General features: G+C 30.8%; 1 protein-coding gene across 1 annotated transcript in view; it reads right to left on the bottom strand.

Annotated features, from left to right (window-relative positions):
• The window catches only part of LOC148278268 (putative G protein-coupled receptor CG31760), a 119,764-nt gene that overhangs the window by 31,680 nt on the left and 65,908 nt on the right, over nucleotides 1-22,176 (bottom strand). The window lies entirely within an intron of this gene.

The raw sequence follows: 22,176 nt of genomic DNA, 5'->3' as shown, positions 1-22,176 counted from the left end.
TTTATCATTGGCGTGCCCCAATCATTTTGTTTTTTTTTGATAAATTGTTTATTTTGGAAACTAGAACCATCCAAATACCCTTAAAAGCGCACGGTTTTATCTGCTGTCTCCGGACGCACGGTATAAATATATGGTAACTACTTGAAAAACGCAAAATACGAGTATATTGATACCGAAAATTTCATTCTGATAATCTTTCTAAAAAACAAAAAACAAGAAAATAAGTTCAGTTTTGAGGTGCGTTAGGCGTGGGCGTAGACAGAAAAACCATGTTTTAATACCTATACCGCATATCTTCTTAATGTCATATTACGATTTCTTGCTTCTGATATAATACAACATTATCTAGTCGATGGAGACAAAAATATTTATGTATTTACTAAAGCCATAACATATACAGAGGTTATAAACAATTTACGAATATAAAAATACAATTTAAAATGAAAAAAATATATTCATATATAAAAACAAAAAAATATATACGAATTACTCAATTATGGAAATATGGAATTGTATGCAAATAACTCTCTGGGGTTGCGAACGGAGGCCACTCGAGATCACACGATAATTAGGGCCACATTAAATTTATAAATCTATAATCCACTTTGGGCTAAAAAATATATACTGTGGCCAATTTTTCACCCTCCTCAAAAAAAGGTGAGTTGCGGCGGATGACAAAAGGAGTTGAAGGCCGCTGATGGAGGCCAAGACTCGATATGGGCTGTAGTGCCTTTGAAGAAAAAGAACATAGTATTGTTATCCAGTACTTAGAGATAATATAAATGTATCTATAATAGGTACTCTGTATACCTACTCCTGCGACTGTTTAGACCATACTGTGTTTGTTTTTCTTTCTCCATCGGTTATGTTATTAATCCAATGTAAAATATTCATTAATCTCGCAAAAATAAATAAGGTTCCCGTAGTCTTGCGGTGCGCTGACTTCTAGCAATAATACTTGAACAAAACAACGCAGTAGGACTCCGGAGTTTAGATTATAAAAACCCCAAATCTTAACTCTAAATTATTTATTCACTACCGTAAACATTTTCATTGAATTTAATACGAAATATTTTGATATAATAAACACGCATGATTGCACACGAGAAGTAAACAATTACTTTAATCAAAATGAACATAAAATACGATGATATTATTGTGTTCAAAATGTTAAATGCCATTACTATCATTATATCATTATCTAGTTGAGAAAATACGAAAATCATAATAAAAGATTTGTGAGAAAAATAAATAGCAAATCTCAGTATTTACTATATAAATGTGTTGAAATAATATATTTCAAACATATTGGTTCTTAGAAACATGGTATGTGTCTTAGAACCAAAAAACCCTAAAAAACCTCAAAACAATATAAATGTATTGAAATAATATATTTCAAACATATTGATTCTTAGAAACATGGTATGTGTCTTAGAACCAAAAAACCCTAAAAAACCTCAAAACAGACTACGAAGCATATTTTCCAAAGGGGTTATTTAAAACTGACTGAAGTATTTACATAATTATGTAGATGAATATGAATTTAATAAATAATAACTTTGTTTTTTCACTGTTTTTTTAAGTTTCAGATATGCAGTATTACGAAACATTAGATGAAAATATAAAGTGGTGATAAATAAATAATACATAAATGTAATCTTAAAAAACATACTGATGAAATAAATACTTAATTATTTACAATGTCCTTCTACAAAGTCTGCCGAATCCATAAATATTATGAATATGTAGATAATCTAAGACTATATGATTCATATTTCATTAAAGTTTGTTGTAAATATTAAAAAAATCGTATACAGTAGAACTCCGTTTAACTAAATCCCAGTCGTTCAAGTCGTCAGAAATCCAAATCGTTAACTGAGAATCAAAAATAAAGGAGATGTTTTTATCTTTAATTTAATTGTGCAATTCACTGTATTATTTATTAAATCTGTCGCGAATTAATCCGAATAGTTAAGAGTTTTAATGCATACATATTTTTATTGTTTTTAGCCTAGAAAAAAATATAAATATTGTAATAAATATAAGAAAGCAGTCTGATAGGGAAACGGTAGACGAAAGACTGATCATTTGTCTCCAAGAATATTATACCGAGTTCTGAGAAAATGAGTAATTCAATAAAGATTATGATTCTGGGAAGGATTACAGAACTTTTTAAAATCTTATAATATGTATTCCGACACAAAACTGTGGGTATCCGTCGCAGCGAGAAGCGGAAAAATTGAGTACAATGTCATGTTTCTCTTCATATTGGTTCTAAGAAATAGGGGATGTAAAAGCGGAAAAACCCCCGGGATACACCGCGAGGCCTACTTCTCATAGGGGTTGTATAAAACTGACGGAGGTATATTACATAATTTAAATACAAGAGTCTCGATTTGCGTCGACTCGACATATGTCATTTTTATTTACGCTCCATCAAAAATTGTCAGCATGTCGTTACTGTAATATGCAATGATTTTTTACAAATGAAATCAGTCAATGTTAATGTCTAAACAAGTTTTTATTAATGAAGAAAACGTTAAAAGTTACGTTGTCCAACGAGTTTTTAAAAATAATATCTTTGACCACATTAACGGTTGAAATATATTTTTGTTTTCTTCCTTTTCCTTGTTAAAATGGAGATGCTGCTTTTCAAAGTTTTTTATATAAATTTTTTTTTTTTGCTTTTTGATGATTTACCCAAATATTTAATTTTGAGGGCTATTTTCAACGAGTTGTAAATAACTCACTTTTGTAAAATAAGAATCAAGTTCTGGTAGAGTGGGATTCGAACCATGAACCTTTGAGCCGCAGGTCTGAGACATTAGCTACGGGAACACAAAACGATTCTTGAGTGAAATGAGCCAAAACTTTTTATTAAATTCATTTTTTTTTTGTATTATGTTTTATATACATATTTCTACAACGAAATATGTTAATAGTGTTATTATTTTACAAAGTAGAATGATTTTATAGTAAACTTATTTTTTATACAGTCCATGAAATATCATTAGTCTACAAAATTTTATGCTAGTTAAAAATAAACCACTATAATAAGATGTTGAACATGAATTTGATTGCGTACTGTGTGAAAATCTATGTTATTAGAGATATTAAATTTAATATTCCTTAAAAATAAAGATAAAATAAAATACTGATAATATTATGAGTCAAAATTAGTTTAAACCCATGTTATCTTCTTGTTAAAGTAAATGATAGTACATAGGGCAATGCATTTGTAAACTAATTGCAACGTATCTCGATCATAGATCATAATATGTTACATAAATGTAAAGTCTTAAGCTTCAGGTATCAGTCTACGAAAAATGTTTTTTTTAAACTTTAATACCTCTATGAGGTGGATTTATCTCCACTCTTCCCCCTGATTTCCCTTATCAGAGTTTTACCTGAATGTGAACATCACGAAATCCAAACAAACAAACCTTTCGACTCTAATTGAAAAAATATTTAATATTATTACAAAGTGAACACCGGTTGCAATAAAAATTTAGGGAAAATGTTCATCAGCTTTTGTTGTTTTAATGTTCCTATTCAGCACCTTATTGTGAAAAGTATCTCGAAAAGTAAGACGCCGACGCTGATATCCCGCCCGTATCCCGTCTTACGTTGAGACGCCCGACGTAAGTTGAGGTCCCTTTACACGTTTTGCTCAAGGCTGCGGGAAAGAGCTTTTATTTCTAGAGCAGTTTTAAATGTGCGGTTATACATTATTGTAGTGTTTTAGCACAAATAAATGGTATTCAATTTTAGACACAGTTTAAAATACATCAAAGTTTAAGCCATTAATTTTTAATCAACAATATTGTATGTTGACAAGTATTGCATTTTATCAGATTAAAGGAAGTGACAATCGGAAATGCAGAGATATAGGCATTTAAAGGACTTATGACCTGTTATTGATTGATTTAAGTGACCGCTTTATATACTGTATAACATTCAGCATTTTCTGACAATTTTACAATTTACATTTCTTAGATTCATCAAAATATGGCATTTAATTAACGAGCTGGATTTTTTTATTATATTGGTGAGATTCTTCCAGAGAGAAAGCATCTTTTATACAATGGAATCATTTAAAAGATACAATGCATCATTTCTGAAGAAATTTTTTTTTTACCCAGGATCATAAAAAACGGTCATAACTTTTGCATCAACCCAATTTAAATATGTATGTTAAACATGTAAATGCCTACGAAGCGTTAAAACAAATAAATAAAATAAAAAAAACAAAATTCGCTTTTTTAAAGATTTATTTTCAACAGCGTTTATTCCTAATATTTATATGAAGAATAATCGCTGTTCTGCCGCACTAAAAGTAAAAAAAGTAAAAAATTCTATGTTCCCTTCTCAAAAATGTGGATTATCCTCTATGTTGCAATAAACTTAAATGTTCATAGTTATTTCTATATTTTCAACGCCCTTAGAAGGCTTTATATTAGAAAGTAAACGTTTTATTGTATTTTGAACTTGTGTGTACACAAAGACCGGAGCAAAAAGGTAAACTACCTCATTGTTTGCGGTCTTCCGTGACATGTTATATCAGTTGTGGGAATGTCATGCATATAATAAATGTGTTGTTCGGAAGAAGAAAGCTGTTACCAGATACGCTTTCTTGTACAAACATAAAACAACAAAGTTTGTTTAGGAAAACCTTGATCTTTATGAGAACTGATTCCTGCATTAGATATCTCGTGTTTGTGACGTCTAGTGTGACATAGGATAAAACATACAACGATGAAATAAAGTATGCTTTTATATAAAAATAATTATAGTGTTCATTTCGTGCAGTAAAAAACTTGTCAATCTACAACATTTGTATCTATTTTCAACAAATCTTAATAGATTTGTTGAAAAAATGAATAGAACTCAATTGTGTAATGATAAGGGCTACCATTCGAAACTAAAGACTCGAAATTTCGATAGTCTTGAGATATTTTCAATATCGAGACTCAAGATGTTAGAATAAAAATTTAGAGACCACCAGTACGATTCTAAGCGTGTTGCTAGCACGTAATTTACATACTAATTAAACAATATTACGATGGAAATATCATACAATACTAAAAATGATGGTAGAATTTTACTATCTCAGTGTTAGTGCATGCAACACTAAGAATCCAAAGTCCAAAGCCAAAAATCTTCTCGCCGCGCTAGGTCAAAAATGCAATAGGGAAAAATCATGTTTATTTTTATTTAGATTTTTAAAGTAATAAAGGTCTATGAAATACTGTCCAGTAAAAATATTTTTTTCGCTAATTATTAGAAGCATAAAAAATATTTTAAAATGTGTAATTTTGAATTCCCGCAAAAACGGTCATTCCACTGGCCACGCCCCTAATACGTCACGATTCACCTTTATTTTTTTCCCGGCCATTGAAATTCGTTAAGAACATTATCACGAATCTTGAAGCTACAACTGCCAAGGTCAAACACGTCGCGTTTTTCTAGCGACGAATTTCTATTAAATTTCTTTTTACATTTATGTATGAAAACATTTCTCCACAATATCCATATTAATTTTGAAACAACAATTAATTATTCTAAATCCATTTAATATATTTTCATGGGTATTCGTAGTATGTGATATTTCCCTATTGGGACTGCTCGAATGTATGCTAAAGCTGCACATCTTTTCTTTTACCTCTCTCTGGAGCACGATGGCTGCTTGTTGCTAGCCGACTTCGCTCTTACCTTGTTGCTGTTTTAAGCAGGTTTTTCTGTTATGTTATTTTAGTTAGGCTATTGTGATCTGTGTTTCGTTTTGTAGGTATCATTGAACGTAGTTATGCAGAAAGCAGCCAGTCCACAATTTTGAAAAAATGAGATATTGATGTTATCGGGTCCAGTAAGGTCAATTCTATTTCTGCTAAAAACAGCCAGACCGCTTTCGTACAAAAAATTGTTTTAATCGCCTTCTGAAAATGGTGTCCATCACAAAAACGGCATATTTCAATTTGCAGAAAACACCCACAGCTCTAAAAAAATCTTAACGAATCTTAAAAATCATTAAAACTTATAACAAATTACAACAGGGATGGAGAGTACCTTAAATAAGGGAATATGGAAGTCAAGGCATTTACAGGGCTTATGATCTGTCATTGGCTGGTTTAAGTGGCCACTGTACACTCTGTGTAACATTCACAATTTTGCATATGTTTGAACATCCATATTTCTTCAATTCTTCCATTTGTTGATTTAAGTGAAGTTAAAGAGCTGAAACCTTTATTGTTGTGAAGAGATTCATCTGACTGAATTATTTCACATACTAGGCAACGCCTGAAAACAATTTTTCAAATTTTAAACTTCTTAATAATATACTTTTATTATTAATATTCAAAGCATTAACTTTGTGGTCAAACATTTTACTATATGTTATTAAATATTTGTATATAACCACGTACCGTTAGATTATTAGATATATTTTTAGATAACATTCATAATAAAATATTAAACTCTAATAATATTTCAATTAAAATTATCTTCTTATGTTTCTGAGTTTTTTGTAGTTGGACTGGAACAGAATGTCAATTAACTTCATTTCTTAATTTTATAAAAACTTTTGATGACAAAATTTAATTCACCATAGAAGATAAAAAAAACCTATATTTGAAATTAATGAACATCAATAATAAAATATAATCTAATATTTTCCAAAAACAAATTTACACGGATATCGTCGATGAAAATTCATCCATCCACCCTATTCCTCAAAAACATTTCGCATTGCATTCAATGTTGCATCGTTTAATAAATGTTCATCTTTCTAAACTTAATTTAGAAAATGAATTAAATTTAATAAAAAAAAAGCTTTTAATAACGAATATACTCGTACAATTGATTGAATAAGTTCTCTTTTAAATAAAATAAAAAATAGAACAATTTTTAAATCCTATTAACAGTAATTATAATAATGATAATAAATGGAGTTTACGTAAATACTATATCCACAAACGTATCCAGTTTTTTACCAAATAATATTAAACCTGCTCTTTGTACAAATGACCATATTTTTATTTTATTAATTTTTCACGCCCATAAGGCTTTTACATACATGAAATTTATATAAAATATGAGTATATAAACAACATTAAATTAAAAAAATACAATATAAAGCAACAAAAGATAGAACAGTGTTTAGAAGTAAAGTTGGTATAAAAAAAGAAGATTAGTAAATAAACAACATAAATTTAAAAAAATACAGTACAAAGTGATAAAATATAGAACTGTGTTTAGGAGTTAAGTTGGTTTTAAAAAAAAAGCCAAAGAAATGCAGTTAAATGTTTAAAGCAGCCAGATACATTATGTTATAAAATACAATATGAACAGAATATTAAGTTCTATTTGATATGGAACATATACATTGATATTTAAAATTTACAAGACTCACGTTAAAGACATCGATAATGTTAGCATATTAGTTCGCGAGTACATGCATCCGCATTGATGGTGAATTCGCGCTGTAATTGGTCGATGATGGACCGCAGTAGAACAGAGTATTACATCGGGTAACTCGACCAGGCACTCGCACATTAATCAAATTGATGAGTTCACAACAATCGAACATTGATGTTATTATTTTAAACAAAAAAAGCAAGTAATTTGATTTTCGTCTGTTTTCTAATGTTTGGATGTTTAAATAATCGTTTAAGTATGTGTAATTTATGTATTCAATCGGCATACTTAATTTAAAATTGATAAAACGCAAAAATTTATGCTGAACTCTTTCGAAGTCCTTAACATGAACCCTGTAATACGGTGACCATATAACTGAGTTATACTCGAGTTAACTACGCACTAGGGCGATATACAATGTTTCCATTATTTTTATAGACTCAAAATCCCGTATCGTTCATGAATTAATTATTGCTTATTTATAAAAAAAAATAGTTTATTAAATAATTTACGTGTTGACCAATTAAAATGCAATTTTCGCCCTTCAGTTGACGTCGGAAGAACATTGAGAAATTAGGATATTCGTGTTAAAGAAAATATGAGGTGTCTTCACAATAACAATTACTCCAAATTCGCAAATCACGTAATCAATTTAAATCATGACTTTAATAAAGATACAGGATTTGCTTAGAGTAAGATTTTACATACTTATAATAAAGGATTAAAAAAAAGTAATATTTCACATTAGGAAAGCTTTAAAAAATAATGTTTCTTTGATCAATAATCAAACAACCTTTCAATATAGCCCGTTATACTATGCTCCATTGTAATGATCACCCTATCTATACCAATTAAACTCACGCCCCTCTCTTCATCCCCTCCGGGTTTTGCATGTTGGTTTAATTGGTGTCCGGACGAAGAGATAGATACGTCTCGAAACTGTTAGACATAGAAAAGTCGGTTAGTGGTTATGTACAAACATTGAATAACATTTAGTAAAATGATAAAATGATAAATATGCCATACTTCAGCTTGTCACGAAGGGGAAGATCGAGGGACGTAGAGGGGTCAGAAGAAAGCAGCTTTCCTGGCTTCGAAACATCCGAGCATGGACCAGGATTAGAACTGCGGAGGAGCTGTTTCGCACTTCTCAGGATAGAGAAGCTTTCTCCCAAGTGATCGTCAACGTCGGGGGGACCCGACATGACACGTGAAGAAGAAGAAAAGGATACTTTTATTAAATGCAGGTCTTGTCGTTGTGCATAATGGTGACACGCATTCAAAATGTCAATATTTTGCTTTTTTTTCTTCTTTTGTTTATGCTGATGTCCTTTTGTTATAACAGCCCCGAAATAAGCCGCCGGCAAGATAATGGATAGATAGTAATAAAAACGAACGAACGAACTACGAAACCGAAAAGTTCGAAAGTTGATTTTCTGTGAAGATGAGTTAACCTTTTTTTACTAATTAGTAATTGTATTCCTTTATGTACCTACTTACTGTGCACGTGACAAAATCTTCTTTATTTCCGACTTTTCAATCGCTCCGAAAATAAAAAAAAGAGTGTTTGAAATCCTAATTATTTAGGGCTCGGAGGGTCGATTTTTCGATAAAACGCCAATGGCGCGGATAGTACGATATATAAAAATATTTAATTTCTTTTGGCTTAGTTTGATAGTCTATTAACAAAACCATCGAACCTTCTCATTGCATTTATATAATTGATTGATGTAATAGAAATTTTTGAAAAAATAAATAATTAGGTATTTCTTTTAAAAAATAAGTAAAAACTTTTCCATCAACCTATTATATATTTACTGTACATTTTTTTATGTTTAAATATATTTGTTTATTTAGCGTGTAATATCTTGTCTTATATTGTCATGTTCCACCCATGACGTAATAAGGAAGATTCCAGAAGAATCTACCATTTAAAACAAGTGAAGCGTAATAATTGATCGTATTCACAAAAATCAACGAAGTCAGTCTTCCATTAAGTAGATATGTGAATAGAACAAGATAACGAGGTAATTTTTCTTACCTATGTAAACTTCAAGATGTCAGTAAATATTATTTTTAAGGGAGGAAAAGGTAATGATCATGTCGTTCTTTAAAAATGCCAAATGCAATGTAATAATTTGTATGTTATTCTAAGAAATTACGTAATTTAGAAATATTTATTTACCATGTTTTAACATTTTTTATGCATGCAAAATCGCTTATAATCTCTGCTGCAACAAATGAAGATATACAGCCGGGTTTATTGCCTTAAGGCAATCCTTTCCTATATACTCAAACTGTTCAACAAGAGAAATGATTTGAACAGATTTGATTCGTCGAAATAGATAAAAACAAATAAATATATATATCATCACCATCATCACTCCATTTCCGCAGCTAATGGTGCATAAGGTACTCGAATCGCAGCGTATCTTAATCATTTTTGTTACATGAAGGTAAGATGATCAGTCTTAAGCTTCAGGTACCAGTACAGGGACTAAAAAATATTCTAGCGTGAAAACACCCTTTTAAATAAATATTTCATATCAACCATGTCAAGAATCGAATCTGAGACCTCTTCGATGGTAGGCAAACGCTCTGACCATTACACCACGAGGCTGACGTATAAATACATATAAAAATGATGATTGAGTCAAACATGAAGGGCTATTTTTACAATGCAATATTTCATAGTGTCATTTTATTAATTCTATTTAAAAAAAAAATATTATTATTATTGTTATCTTCGATGGAAGAAAGTAAAAGCTTACTCAATACAGTTTCAAGATAAACAATAATAATTAGAACCGGGTTGTGGTCCCCTGATAGTAATGTGGACTTACGGACTCAGGTTTGAATCCCACTCTATCACAACTCGATTTCCATTTTTCCAGCATAAGTTATTTAAGACTTTTAAGAAATGGTGTGAAAGTTTTAATATTTGGATATATAATAAAAACTTAAGTATTTCTCTTTCAATAAAAAAGTTAAAGGTATAAAAAAAAAATTAAAACGGTGACGTTTTAATCGTGATTAGAATACGGAAAAATGGCCGCGTAAAACCATCTTTTAAATAAATATTTTACGTCAATCCTAGAAAGCGAACTCGAGACATTAATCATGGTAGGCGAACGTGCTGAGCATTACAATACGAAACGGGTTTATCCCCATTAAATTTATTTTATGGATTTTTAGCTGAGAGTCAAAAACACTCATTCATGATACTGGTTCTATTTCACACACATATTTGCATTCTTTATTCTAGCCGGAAGCGGACGTGGGAACCTATCAGTAGGATATAATTATGTCGCAAACTCTTATGCGGTTATCGGTTACGTTATTTCGCAGGTACGTGGTTTTCCGCAGGAAACTCGTAATTTAGGGCCGCGAAAAAGTTTTATAATTAAATTTTAAACAATGTTGGAAATTCGGGTTCGCAGCTGCTCGAATATACAGGCCCGAAACTTGTCTGTAGCAGGGCGGAATATAACATTATCCGCAATGTACTAAGAGTACATGGCCGTAACTTGGAAGTGTACAACTTGTATGTAACTCGCAAACTTGAGGAATAGTTTTATTGTGAAAAGAACAGGAGCTTAAAATGCTGTGGAATGAGGAAGTTCAGTGCTACGGGAAATGGGATATGATGTTTTATTTTAACACGTGGTAAAAATTCAAGCATTTAATTATGAACCAAAGCTTCTCGAAAATGTATGAAAAAAAAAAGATTTTAGGTCACAAGTTTATGTGACCACGTGCTTTCAATAGCTAATAAATTATAGCGTTGATATGTTGTGGCAACTGACAACAGATCTCCTGTTTCCGGGGTAGACATGTCTTTCGACGTTTAGCCTGTTTTGAACGTTAAAACAAACTGTTTGTTGTTCCTACAAACTGATCCGATCATGTCGAACGATGTCATTGAATCTAAAGATAAAATATTGCCACAACAAAATATACAGACCCGATCTGCGGGAAGAATAAATTACACTGGTCCGATCACGCACTCAAAGCTGGCACAAAGAAGCTTCTGGCCCCTAAGTTCTTAAATCATCTTTCGGCAGTCGTAAAGAGTTCTACAAGTGCAGACGTATTGTACGTTGCTTTATTAATTACTTTAATTTATACACTTTCGGACAAAGGGATTTTGAGTAATATTCAATTAAAATCTATAACCCACTTCCGCTATCTATTAAAACAATTAGTAACGAAAATGTTTAAAAAGGCTATAAAAAAATGAAGAGTAACGTTGTAACTTTATAGGTTTGGTTGATATTTTATTACTTTGATTAGTTTTTAATGTAATTTCTTTTAAAAGGATTCCAATTTTTCAATTAAATTGTTATTTTTAGTATTGTACCATGTGTAATTATTATTATCAAAGTATTTAACGTCACTTCTTGTATTTGGATTGTTTTTTTTATTTTTAAAAATTTATATTGTAATAGCGGACCCGACAGATGTTGTCCTGCCCGAACGTTGGCTTGCTTGCTATTACCTTGGAAAAAGACTCTTCATTGATAAGTAGGTACCTAGGTACTTGGTTATGGTTGAATCCCAAAACATAAAATAATTTATTTCAAAATAAAAAATTCTTTTTGCAGATGTCAAACTCGGCTCTTCTCACCAACAAGGGAGCTCTTTGCTCATGAATGCGATTTTCAAAAATGCATTTAATGTCGGTTAATCTTATTTGAGTGTTACCAAAAATCCAGTAAAAATAAATAAATGGGAAGAAATTATAAGGAATGTAAGGAAATAATCTGATTGGGATCCATAAAAAGCGAATCTTGTTTGTAAACATTCAAAAACAAAGTTTTTTTAAACACCTAAAAACAACATTCTCCAATTTTTTTGGTATATGCATTTCAGTCGAATGCAACTCTGGCAGGTCGATGAAAAAAGGGTTTATGCTTCTAACCTTTTTTTCATAGATTCAACTGAAAATTTTAATATCTACGAACACGCACAGCGCAAAGATCTACATTTCGCTGAAAACCGCACGTAAATAGATTTAGCCGTTTGGGAGAAGTTCTGTGACATCACACGTACAGACGAATTATATATATAATGATCATATGAAATTATAATTATTTCAATTGACTTATTATTTCGTTGTTGTTAATTACTGTGACTTAACGAGAATATGTATACAAATGTTATTTGAAATGAAAAAAATAAATAAACGCCTGCAAATCAGCGATTCTTACAATAAACGTCGGTTAGACCTATATACTGTCGGCCTCGTGGCGTAATGGTCAGCGCGTTTGCCTACCATGCAAGAGGTCTCGGGTTCGATTCCTGACGTGGTTGACATGAAATATTTATTTACAAGGATGTTTTTACACTAGATTATTTCAAAGTCCCTGGACTGGTACCTGAGGTGTAAGACTAATCATCTTACCTTCATATAAGAAAAAATGATCAAGATACGCTAGAATTTCAAGTGCTGGATATTCTTCAACAGTATATTTTGAGGTCAGTAGCGGTCACACATCTCAACAGGGAAAAATACGCAAGGGTTTGTCATGTTCATAATACTAGACACTCCAATAAGGATCTGATTCTACAGAGAGGAGTTAATACTTTTTTGGCTCAAAGGCAGCAATATTATATAGGCCCGAGGGTATATAAGCTTATCCCAGTTTCGTGGAAATGTGGTGGGATTGCCAGGCTGAGGAAGGTGTTGACTGCATTCTTAATCCATATTGGTCGGAGGGAGTCAGAGAATTTGTTGTCCGATGTAGAAGGACGTAAGCTGGTTGCTTGTTTTACTAGTAATGACTTGGGACTTAGGATATAGAGATTTTGGTATTATTTATGTTTTCTCTGGATATTCATTGTTTACCTTTAAGACTGAAAAAGCACACATTATGATAAAACTGTGAATACTTTTAAATATCATTATATAATACATAATTTACTGCCTTAGAACGGGGAAGCTATCCCTAGTTAAGCAGTTTAGATGAACCAACAGCAAAAATAAAAAAATATGTAAGTTTATTTTTACTACTGAATTAATTTGTTGTATAAATAATTACTTGTATATTGCTGTAATAAATATGTAAAAAAAAAAAAAAAAATTGGCGCACCAATGCAGTGCCCTAAGGGAATGATAATAGTGATAATGAGACCTTTGTTTTATTTGCTTCTTGTCAGTTATGTTTCACCGTATTATTGTGTGTTTTGATCACCCAACAACCAGAATTCATTTTGTAACACGAAAAATACATATTTTTTGGCTCTGTTTAATACTCTATTGACAAATTAAAACATTAAAAAAACCACTAAACTTTCTCATTATTTCTCATCTATTATTTAAGTTGTTTTTACAGCAACGCAATTTAAATCAGGTCTGAAGGAACATTCCCTCCTTTCTCTCCCAAACATACCTTTGTCAATTCCGACCGGCAATCTTTCTCTTTACGTAAGTACATTACATAATTAATTCAAAGTTACAACACGCGTTGAGCAAACAAATTTTGTTCGGAATCCGATTATAACAAACACAGATTTTCCTATTGTTTCGTATAATTTTCATTTGAATTAAATGTAGAGTAAAATAAACTAATTTTCAGGGAAATATATTTAATGTAAGGTACGGCATTAAGTTGTGGAGACATTCAACTAAATCTAGTATAAAAAGGATGCAGGGTCTACAGAAGAGTGGGGACTAAAAACTATGCTGTATGCTGTTAGGTGCATAATATACAGTATTACGTTAATGTAAGAGCAATGAAATAAGATTGTAATGAAATAAAAAAAACCTATATTAAGAATAAAAAAGAAATACAAGTTTCATTTGATTTAATGGCCATCCAAAAGTTTGTTCAAAAATGATCAAAAATCAAAACGAAGGCTGTCTAAATTTTAAGACGTATATCCTTTATACAACCGAAAGACAAATAGATGCTTAAGTTAGGTGTCGTGAAGTGGAGCACTTCGGTCATATTGTCTGAAGTGCCTCCTTCAAACAATAATCGTGGAAAAGGTGTCCCCGCAAAGGATCGTATAATATACGGAATTGAGCGGGGGAAATTCCACTCGACAAATAAAGGAGCGCCGTAAAGGTGGAGAGGTGATGTTCCATACAAACGGCTTATAAATTAGTAGTTTTAATCAAGGAATTCGTGACAATGACAGCAAGTAGATTGAGATTTAATGAGGGAGAGCTAACTGCTTTTAAAATATTTGTCTTTATTAATTTTACTCATATTATCCCGAATCGGAAAATCGGCAACTTGCGAAATAAATTAAAATACTTATATAAAGTTTGATGCAAACACGTTAATTTAATATTACGAAATAACAACGATTTTTTTTTCATACATTTTTTTTTGCACCACAATAGGCCGGAGGCCTTATTACAGTGGTGAATTACAACACAGAACATCCAGGCTTGGGAAAAAACAGCTTAAATTTTTGTGTTTTCACCGGGAATCAAACCTAGAACCTTCCGTGCTCAAGTCAACCAGAGGCCGCAATGCTTGAGTTGTTTTCTCTTACCGATAAAGCAAAAAAATATTTTAACAATAAACAAACTGGGTTGTGGATCCGTGGGTAGTGCCACGGACTAGCATATCCGAGGTCCGGTTCACACCCCGCTCAACTAAAATTTGGTTCCAATTTTCTTATAGTGAGTTATTTTTAACTCGTTGAAAATGGCTCCCAAAATTGAAATATTTAGGTAAATCCTTATCGTATTTTTATAAATCGATTTTTGGATATCCTCATTTTACTTTGTTTTTTACTATTTTTTTTTCACTATGTTTTTTTAAACATGTTTTTTCCTATATACGCATTTTTTTACTACATATTTCACTAGGTGTTTTACTATATTTTCACTATGCCTACAACCTTTAATTATTTTTCCTATAAATTAATTACTGCTTTTACATTTTGACTATCTGAGAACGAGGTAAATAACCCTAGTTGGACAATCAAAGCAACTTTGTATAAATGTATAATTTTTTGTTTATGACTTGATAATAAATAAATAAATGTTATCATGAGAACGCAAATGTTTTCTTATAAAAAATAATTAAAATACCGTCCCGTTTGTGCTTTGAAAATAAAGTATACCATCACACGATTGAACCACCCTTCGGTATGTTGTTGTTGATATTATTATGTTGATGTTGATATTATTATAAACAATATGAACGTTATGTTGATGTTGATAACGGTATGTTGATGTTGATATTATTATAAACAAATGTCCTTAAACTTCGGTGTCCCTCAAGGAAGTGTTTTAGGTCCGTTATTGTTTAACATTTATATTAATAAATTATGCAACCTACTGACTGGAGGCAAAACAATAACTTTCGCTGATGACACGGTACTAATATTCGACTCCGAATCTTGGATGAAAGCAAAACAAAAATGTGAAAAAGGTATCAGACGCGTAAAAGACTGGTTAGACAATAATTTACTAACCTTAAATATTAAAAAAACCAAATTCATCTGTTTCAGTATCACAAAAAAAACAGAACCTGAAAATTTTTCACACAAGATCCATTCGTGCATACCTAATACTTTGTGGAAATGCGAAAATTTAGAACAAGTAAATTTAATAAAATACTAAGGGGTCATAATAGATTCTAAACTAAGCTGGAAAGATCAAATTATAGAAATATCCAAGCAAATACGGAAATTAGCATACATTTATAAAAGCCCAAGAAATATTTTGAATGCTTAAGACAAATTTACTTTGCCTTTTGCCAAAGCAAACTATCATATTGCAATTTATCTTGGAGAGGTTGCTCTCGTTCAATCCTTGAACCAGTGAAAATAGTACAAAAATGGATCATAAAAATTATTCTCAAAAAACCTTTGAGGTATCCAACGGAAGATTTATTCGCTGAGTTAAAGATATTGGATGTAAGACAATTGTTTGTGAGGTACCTACTACTTAAATTTTATGAAAAATTAAGTGAGGTCAAAAGAACCCAACAAAATATAAACACTCGTTCATCAACACAAATTAACTGTATTGTCCCATTTGTATCAACCGCCTTTGGTAAAAAGCAATATAATGTAATTGCTCCAAAAATATTCAATGATTTATTGCCAAATATAAAATACTCAAAATGTAAAACGAATTTCAAAAAAAAAAATAACTGCACATATAAATAGTGTAGCGAGAGATTTTTTTGAAAAATATATGTAGATCAAAACACGTAGTACTTTACATAATTGGTATACATATTATTTATATTTTTATGTATTTCATAGCTTTATATTGTTTTTATTATATACTATATTATATTATTTATGTTTAAGTTAAAATGTATTTATGAGACTTATATATACTTTATATTTGTATAATAACGATTTTTAATTTCTTACAATTGATAAGCTAGGCATTTATAATTAAGTAGTTTTAGTTTTTCTTTTTTATGTTATCGTTTAATTAGTATAAGACTACTTATGATCTAAAGATAAAAAATCTCCATCTTAGAACAGGCTGAGCCATGTAAGATGGAGACTATCATAAACAGAGAACACTCAGTTTTAATTTTACGTTAATTAGTTTTATATAGATTCCCTATTGTTAGGTATGTATACTATTTTTTTGCAATAAATTTATGAACAAAAAAAAATAATTGAAAAAAAAATATTTTCATATTCTTCATACGATGAAGATGTGCGATATAAATCTTACAACCGATTACTTAATCAATCCAAACAACGATTTAACGCCTGCTTTACAATGTTGCAATGAAAAGGTTTAGTTATAATTAAAACTATTTCATTATGCAAAACATTGAAAAAATCGTATGATTTAGAGGTGAGACTCAACTATAACTTTTGAAGGTTTAGATTTGCTATCAAATTAAAATCCTTGCTTTCGTTTTTACTTGTGATAATCCTACACTTGTGAAACCTAAATATCTATGCACATCCTTGAATAATCAGCTGGTATAATAATTTATCTTTCTGTTTTTTTCAACCAACAAAATAAATAAAGAAATAAATAAGCTCCTACGTGCTAACGCATTTTAATATGTATCAACTGATATAAAAAAATCTATTTGGCGATATTTTATGGACAGGCATGCGAGAGGTCAACGAGAGCCACATTCAGGATTTTCATATGCATAAAGTGTCCACAGCATAGTCACGTTTTCACGTAGAATTAAGCACACAAATTCTAATTTATTTATATATTCTATACTAATCTTAATTCCTGTATTTAAAGTACGAAACACACTTATAAGAAGAACAAACATAAAACATTACAAAATTCATTTAATAAAAATGAAATACGATAAAAAAAAAGCCACTAAAGATTTTGAAACAACTTGAAAAAAACACAGCAATAGGGAAATATCACTTACTACGAATACCGATACAAATATATGAAATGGATTAAGAATAATTAATTGTATTTTCAAATCAATATGGATATTGTCGAGAAATATTTTCATACATAAATATAAAAAAGAAGTTTAATAAAAATACGTTCGTAGAAAAACGGTACGTGTTTGGCCTTGGTTGTTATGACGTCAAGATTCGTGATATTGTTCCACACTAATTTCAATGGCAGGAGCAAATACACATGAACCGTGACGTATTAGGGGTGTGGTCAATGGAATCACCGTTTTTCTGGGAATTCTAAATTACAAATTGAAAGGTGTTTTTTATGCTACTAATAATTAGCAAACAATTTTTTTTACAGGACGGTATCTTATTGACCTTTATTACTTTAAAGATATACAAAAAAAACGTGATATTTCCCTATTCTATCAAATGGTTGATTGTTAGCTGCGAACGATGTTTTGATTTTACAAACTTCAATGAGGAGTATAAGGATTTACAATTATGTGGCTTGGAAAGAACCAATGACGTAAATTATGATATTACAAGGGAGTTAATTATTTTTTAATGTTTAAAGAGGTAAATTTGTTGAACCAGAGAGGGAAAACATTTTTGAGAAGGGAATACCTAGACTTTCGTTGTATAGAAAATGGAAAATAATCGGCAAGCAGCTTTCTATAAATTACGATATTTAAATTCTGGCACAAGTTTCCAAAATTCGAATGTGGTATCTAACTAGTGTTGCATCAGTTAGGCCTGATCTTCTTTGAATTCTTGACTAATTCAGCAGCTTATTCTTTAGTAAGTATAATAATTCAGATATCGGAAAGCCATTTTATAAAACAATACATATATCAAAATATAAAAATGTTTCTAACTTTTGACGTAATTGTACATAAAATTTGCCTTACCGGGATGGAATGGTCAAGGACTTGAGTCACAAGTCACAACAGTATAATATTTATGCATATTAATTTATAAAAATAACATGGAAATAAACCCCTGTAAACCTCGCAACACTTTGTAAAAAGGATCTTTAGACGAAAAAAAAAAAATTAAATTACATTGAAATAATTTTGAATTCTCTATATTTTAACTGTTTTCGTATAAACACACTCAATTGTATAATAACTATACCATTTACGAGATGTCACGAAAGCGATGAAAATGGTCACTGTTTATTGAAAATGTGTGGATGCATTTGCCCACGTCTGCCATATTCTTTATTTGCAAGAGAATTTATTATGTCTAATTATGTTTTCTACCGTTTAAAGCCTTTTTTTACAAGAGTACCAGTACATTAAAATCAAAATAATGAATTGGTCTTTCATAAGGTGCATTATCCGAGTACGATTCAAAACATGTGGGACACATATATGTTACGTGTTCAGTGCATTTTTTGCATGAAAAACACGCCTGTTCTTCCTTCTTGGACAAATTGAACAAAATCCGTTGGTCGCAGCCTCCGTTTTTTCATTAGAATACGGTACGAATCGTTTCATTGTTTGTCTTAAATCTAAACATCGCAAGTCGTAGTTTTATCTGGGATTTTACAAGTTCAATTGGTAAACCTTTCAGAAGCAATCGTCTCCGAGGAACAACTTGACTATTTACAAACTATATAATTGGGCATTTTTTCCGGCTATATTTAGCGATGAAAATAATGTTTTCATTGGCGATCTGCATGTGAACTTTTCAACAGAATAGTTCTTCTTTATATGGTTTACTGTATCCACCCCGCCATTTAATAAAATGAACCTCAGGTTTTGAGTCAGTTCGGGATTGTCAGTTAATATTATTATCCTCATGAAGCAAAGACAACATGAGAACTACCTTCTAAATCTTCTTATTTGGTGTGTAAGATAGCAGTCTTCACAGTCCAAAACAACATCATCATCAGAATCTTCTTCTAACCGAGAAGAAATTGTGTGATTTTCTAGCTTCTCTTTGTTTGGACGATGTCTTAAGTTCTTCACCTAGAAAGTTATAAGCACTGTGGAATAAACGTACTGAAATAATGTACCGAGAAGTTTATTCCAGTGCATTAAAAAAAATAAAAAAAGTTTTTTTACCAAAATGACTATTATTTTAGAATTAATTATTGTATTTAAATTTAATAGGGATGCTTGGTACTCGTATATTTTTTTAGTTTCTGGTTTATTCCCTTTAACATGTTAATTTCGTACTGTTCGTTTGCTTGAAATGAAACAATGCATCTACATCTATAAGGTTCTATAACCATCGTAATACTGCGTGTTCCAATAGGAAATTGTTATCTTGCATCTCTTCCTGTCAACACTCACCCCAATATAATCACCGGTCTCTGCAGAGAGGCAATATTGCCTGCCAGCCAAGTTCCACTTGCATTCATTTTATTAAAATTTTCCGGAAAGCAATTTGACTTGTTAATATAAAAAAAACCTTCACAATATACAGCGTACAAAGAGAGTGCGCAGTTCCAATTTAAATACCGTAAAACTCCAATTACCGGATTTAATGAGTGCCTGACGTTATTCGGATAGTTGGATTAACCATTTACATTAAGGCAATGTTTTGGAAGAAAACGAAAAATTTACTCTAAGATCACTTTTTTATTGCCTTTGATCTAATGCAGTGTATTGAAATCACATTAAAAGAAACTCGCTATCGAGCAGCGAGGTCCTAATTTAGAGGTTTTATTTCCTGTGAACGATCCTGATAAATATCCAAATGCCAATATGCCAAATGGCAATCCGGATGACTGGAATTCGGAAAAACGAAGTTCTACTGTAATATATAAATAATGTTGACGGAGACTCATAATGAACATAGGATTAAAAGTATATTAGAAAATGTAAATATTAACTTATTGATAATTAATTCATTTGAATAGGTAACATAATGAATGCTTCCGAAATGAGATCTCTCAGGCAAACGTGTGTTTTTTTTTTAAACTATGCATGATTAGTGCCCAAATGTCAAGATCCGCGCATTATTAAGGGCTGAGATAAGCATTGAGAGTTTTGCGTTGGTTTCAACATGTAGAGCGAATGGACGACGATAGATCGGCTAAAAAAAACGAGGAAGACTATTAAAAGTATTGCATGGCCAAATACTTAAAGATTGACGCATCAAAAGTCAGAATAATCAGCGCGCGTGCATGAGAAGATGTATGAATGTAGAGCAAGCGAGGTCTGTGTGCAAAGGCAAAGTGATATGGCGTTCTATCATCTTCGCCTACCACTACGGCGGAATGACGTTATTTTTTACGAATAAATAAAGATTATGTGTGAAATTTTAAGTCAAAAATCATAGAAATATTTAGAGAAGCAGATATTTAATTATTTTTACTATTGTGTACAGATTTTTTTCATTTCTTTTCTTTTACTTTTGTTATATTTAACATAATTTCAATTATTGTCTTAAGTAAAAATATTTTTTTTGGTGTGTGCATGAGTGTCCTCTACTAATGTACAAAGAAATTTACAATATTTTTGTACATACTGTTTGTTTACCCAATAAAATTAATAAATTACCATACGATAGAAAAGTTATACAACTCTCTTAAAATATTTATCAATAAATATCATAATTCAAAACACATTTTCTTTTAAATCTACTAATAGTTCACTACTATAAGTTAATAATTTGGAGCCAATAAATTGACATTTGAGATAGGAAATCTTTTGGCAAAAGTACATAATATTGATTATATGAGTTTTGCTTTTATAGCGAAGATTTCCCAGTCCGCGTGCTCAGATCTCTACTCTAGATATTGCCATGTTCAATACCATTTCTGACATAATTTTTGCTTTTAGTCGAGTTCGATATACTATTTGCTTTATTATTAATTATAAATAGCAATTGAAACATTCACCGCATTATTATTACGATTAAATTAATACATTAGGCATAAAATAATCGTGTTCTTTTAGAAGAGGGTCAGGGCTTTCTGACGTTCCTGGGACATGTGAAGTTCTTTTGTGACGGGTCCCTGTAAATTAATTCTCGTTCCTAAGCCTTCCTAGGTCTTTAAAGAACCGGGCTACTAAGTGAAAGGCGTATGGCCTTATAGCCATAAAAATAATTGAACAGAACATATTATTTAATGTGTATATGTATATGTATGTGTATATATGTATGAATATTTATGTAGGTATGTGTATGTGTATGTATACATATGTGTATGTATATATGCATGTATATGTGTGTATATACGTGTATGTGTATATGTACGTGTATGTATGTATGTGTATGAATGTTTATAAGGGTGCACACGTGTGTGTATGTATATAGAGATATATAAATAAACATATATGTTAGTCTGCCTTAGCACGGATCTTCTCCTACTAGGCATTACTTTATAAAAGTTATTTAAAAATAAAGAAAATAATTAATAAAAATAAAAAATAAATGTATTACAACGGATATTTTGTAAAAGCTAAATCTCATTAAAGGATAATA

This window comes from Micrasema longulum, unplaced genomic scaffold (genome assembly GCF_059751315.1).
Source record: "Micrasema longulum isolate JH-2025_06_02 unplaced genomic scaffold, ASM5975131v1 h1tg000900l, whole genome shotgun sequence".
Lineage (NCBI taxonomy): Eukaryota > Metazoa > Arthropoda > Insecta > Trichoptera > Brachycentridae > Micrasema > Micrasema longulum.
The sequence above is the reverse complement of the archived record's forward strand: the minus strand, read 5'-3'. Positions and strand labels throughout refer to the sequence as shown.